This window comes from Balaenoptera borealis (assembly GCF_965194805.1).
Source record: "Balaenoptera borealis genome assembly, chromosome: 16".
NCBI classification, from domain to species: Eukaryota; Metazoa; Chordata; class Mammalia; order Artiodactyla; family Balaenopteridae; genus Balaenoptera; species Balaenoptera borealis.
The window spans coordinates 12,313,691-12,317,875 of record NC_138872.1 but is presented as its reverse complement, the minus strand read 5'-3'; the positions used below and the strand labels follow the sequence as shown (position 1 = coordinate 12,317,875).

At 44.8% G+C, this 4,185-nt stretch overlaps 1 long non-coding RNA gene across 3 annotated transcripts; it reads left to right on the top strand.

The window, feature by feature from the left end:
* The first annotated feature begins 69 nt into the window (after positions 1 to 69).
* On the top strand, positions 70 to 3,808 carry LOC309614442. 3 transcript variants are annotated; one of them, XR_014236175.1, is made up of 4 exons: positions 70 to 352; positions 708 to 817; positions 2,242 to 2,306; positions 3,566 to 3,808. It is a non-coding gene; the product is annotated as an uncharacterized lncRNA (long non-coding RNA). The 3 variants fall into 3 exon arrangements; XR_014236176.1 differs by having other exon boundaries at positions 75 to 352; positions 2,242 to 2,310; positions 3,569 to 3,808; XR_014236177.1 differs by lacking the exon at positions 3,566 to 3,808 and adding an exon at positions 2,630 to 3,559 and having other exon boundaries at positions 79 to 352.
* The last annotated feature ends 377 nt before the right edge of the window (positions 3,809 to 4,185 follow it).

Genomic DNA, 4,185 nt, shown 5'->3' with positions numbered 1-4,185 from the left:
GTGCGTGTGAAGCGCGACATGGCGGCGAGGCCGACGAGCCCGGGTGGCCTCGTGTGTACCGGGAAGGGGCGGGGCTAGTGTGGCCTTGACAACCATTAGGCCTCCTCCGCCTGGGCGGTGCGGCGACTACATTTCCCAGAGGGCCTCGCGCGGCGCAGGTCGGGGAGGAGGGGGGCGGAAGGAAGCGCCTCGGATCCAGTGCGCAGGCGTGAGTCCCCTCTGGTTATATAAGGGAGGCTTTGGGGCTGCTCGTTCTTTTGCGTTTTCGGCGCTGTCTCTTTTTCACTTCGGCTCCTCTGTTTCTCCTCCCGTGTCGTCCCATCCCGGCAACCAGGGTTTACTACTGTATGTGGTGAGTTGAAACCTCGCTTCGAGATCTCTATGCCTCTTTTTCGCTTTTTTGTGCCGTCGCCCCTACCGGTGGCCCCCTCTCCTCGTGGCTCCCTCTGCTCTGACTCTAAATAGGCCTCAGCGCCTTTGGGGAGACCAGTTAGAGCTGGAAAAGCCCGCGCCTTGTGCTTGGGCCTGAGGAGTCCTCGGCTGGTGTAAATGATGACTTCACTTTTTTCCCCATCAGATCGACAATGCTGATGTCTTTGAATACTTGCCAGTTAGTTCTGAGACACCGGCCTCAAAAGGCGCGCTGCCATGTTCTCTTCCGACTGTGGGAAGATGGCGCTTGATGACCTTTCTTTGTTGGTTCGCAGGTTTGCGCGATCACAGCGTACAGAATGGATCTTGGAGGAAGGGGTCCCTGCTGGGCCTTCAAGGAAAGCACGTGTAGACATGAACAACCTTCAGTCTCCTGACCTCTGGAGTAAGCATTTGTCTTTTGGCCTATTGTAGGAAATGCCTGCTCTGAGGAACCTCTTAGTTTGCTAGGCGAGCTTGGAGGAAAAGAAAAAATGATTAAGGGCAGCCAATTAGCATATTTTAGTTACTAGGTTTTCTTTGAGGTGTTCTGGGTGCTTGGTTTTATTATAATTCATAAAAACATACCCATTAGACTTATTACAAAGTGGAATAAGTGAATTATCTCTTGAAAGTGAATAGATGTTAATTTTTAAATGTCTTTATTATGCTCCTTAAGGCACATTTTCAGATGCCATTCCTTCACTTGTTTCTTAATAAACAGCTTTCTTTTATACTTAAGTTTCCAAGTGGATGGATAATGTGATGACATTTTAAGAAAATTTTTATTGGTGTAGAGTTGCTTTACAATGTTGTGTTAGTTTCTGCTGTACAGCAAAGTGAATCAGTTACATGTATACATATATCCCCTCTTTTTTAGATTTCCTTCCCATTTAGGTGTGATGACATTTTTAAGGAAAGCCAAATGTGTTTCTGTTGGCCTATCTGCTTTAATTCCCAACCTCCTAACTTAACTGAGTCCAGAAATGCCGCTGAAAGGGTGGGACTTTTTGGACGAAGTGTTCCTTAAACCTTGCTGTCCCAGGGTGTTAAGTTGCGTTTTAAGTGATGACATCTTGCATTAAAGTGTAACATCCTAACACATAGTCAAAACCCTGCAGTCACCTAAGTAAAAGCCAGCCATTTCCTCACAGTTCTTTCCAGCCACGCTGGCCTCTATCAAATGTAAGCACAGAAGGCAGAGGTATTTGTCTTAGCTACTATCTTATTGCCGAGAACAGGACACAGAAGTGCTGAAATACTGCATGAAGTCGCAGGTAGAGAAACAGATGAACCAAATCTTATTCCTAGTTCAGGGTTCTTTCTTTTTTTCTTTCTTCCTTTCTTTCTTTCTTCGTTTCCTTCCTTCTTTCTTTCTTTTCTTTCTTTTTCTTGAGTGTGCGTTGCTGCGCACAGGCTTTCTCTAGTTGGGGCAAGCGGGGGCTGCTCTTCGTTGTGGTGCTCAGGCTCTAGGCGTGTGGGCTTCAGTGGTTGTGGCACAAGGGCTCAGTAGTTGTGGCGCACGGGCTTAGTTGCTCCACGACATGTGGGATCTTCCTGGACCAGGGCTCGAACCCATGTCCCCTGCATTGGCAGGCAGATTCTTAACTACTGCACCACCAGGGAAGTCCCCAGGGTTCTTTCTGTAGAGGCGAAAAGCTTCCTGCTGGCATAAATGATGACTGAACTTTTTTCCCCGACAGATCGACCATGTTGATCTAACTTCTCTAAGCCAGTTTCTGTCTGATATGCCAGCTTGAGCATCTCCTCTGTCCCCCACTCCTTTGGGTATCTAGCTGACTGGTGGTCATGTTTCTGTTTTCATCTCAGGTTCACTGTTGGCAGAAAGCAGACTTTGAATGGACCATGATGGATCCAGGATTGGGAGAGAATTGGTAAGTCACGTCCATTAACTGCTTTTCTTTTAAAGAGGTTATCCCCATTGTTTTCTACTTTCTGTGACTCATATGGCCATTGCAGCTGATGACTTAACTTTTTTCCCCATCAGATCGACCCTGTTGATATAACTGAACTATTAGCCAGTTTTGTCTGATGCATTGGCCACAAAGATAACTTGTTTATGTGTTTTCTGCTTAACCACCAACAGACTACTTTCTGTGGGGTTTTTTTTAGTGGGAATTGGGCTTGCCCTATGGGTTTTTTCCCCCTTCCATCATTCAAGTCATTTATCTTGGCTTCATCTGTTAACTTCCTACAGGACCAGAGCCCTTTGTGCGTCAGGGCGTAAGTAGGTTGATTGCAGCCTGATCTCAGCTTGGTTCAGTCTGTCCTGTAGCAGGTGAGGTTTCTGCAAATTGTTATCTAGGTGTTAACCCGTCCTTAGTAAAATGATTACTGAATGTGCTCAGGATAGAGAGGTGTTGGGTTTGCCCATTTGGGAGTAACCTGAGTACCCAGTTCCAAGTTGGGTAAAACAGGAGGGGAAAATTGTGTCCTTGGCAGGACTGTTGACCTATTGGTACTACCAGGTCTTTCCCTAAGAAAGGGGGAAAAATTAAATGGAAAGTTAATTCTGCCTTGGCAGATAATACGAGATGAGGAGCTCCAAGCCATCTTTTGAGTTGAGATTGAAATTGGTTGTAATATTTTTGAAAGGTTGAATTCTTCACACTGTTAGCTGGAGGCCAGCCTCAGTTCCTTACCCCATGGATAAGGAACACAGTGGCTTGCTGCATCACAGTGAGCAAGCCAAGGAGACAGGCAGTCTCTATCTCCTGCCTCCTTTCTTTTTAAACAAATAACACTTTGTATCCCTAATGTCTGCTTATCCACTTTATATTTCAGATGCCCCCATTTATCCCTAAAGTATCTTTTGCATGAGCTTCATTTGTGTTAAGTCCCTCTAGAATCAACATAACTTTTGGTGTGGTCCTGGGTTTGTCTCCCTTATCTCTATTTACTGTACCTAGAAAGGCTATAGATTGATGATGTACATTTTGACGTTATCAAGAACAACACAGACTTCAGTGAGGTGCCAGACTCAAGAGGTTGGAAGTCTCCTTGGTCTGGTACTTGATTCTACATCCACCTAGTTCCTGAAGTCTAGATGCTCCCACATCCCAAACAAGTAGCTGTTTATATCAGTTTACATCAGAATGAAGTCCTGATGGTGATGTATCTTTTTTCTTTTAAGGAGTTTCTCAACGTGGAGTTGGAATGCAAGGTCTCTTGGGAAAAGGTGACCCTGTTCTTCACTGAGAAAGCGTGAAGTTTCCGGTTGAATCAGTCTCCTGAGGTTGCTGTGTAACCTGAGTGTCCAGAGCTGGAAAGCCTCTGGCTGTTTTGAAGAATCAAGTATTATATTAAACTTAGGGAAAATTTCTAACTTTGTAGCCTTCCTACCTGGAGAAAGAAAATAAAACCCTTTGAATCAAAATACGGTTGTATTTGGTTATTGGAGATAGAGAACTTGAACCAAATGATACTTGAGGTAGAAAGCTCTAGGGGCAGAGAGATCTTTTAATATTAAACTTAAATTTTTAATGTTTAAACATGGAAAGTTACAGACTAGTGACATAGGGCTAATCTGGTTTCACTTTAACTTCCCTGCTCTGTCCCCAGATACTTGATCTGACTAATCTTAGGAAGATAGGATTCCATTGTGGGTTTTTTTGACTTTGTGCTTTCTAATCTGATTCCTGATGTTAACTCCAAGTCCCTTGAGTGTGTGGACCTAGTGCATCTGGTGAACAGAAAACTAGCTAGAGGGGTACTAATTTTTTTTTTGCTGCACACCACGGCCTGATGCCCCTG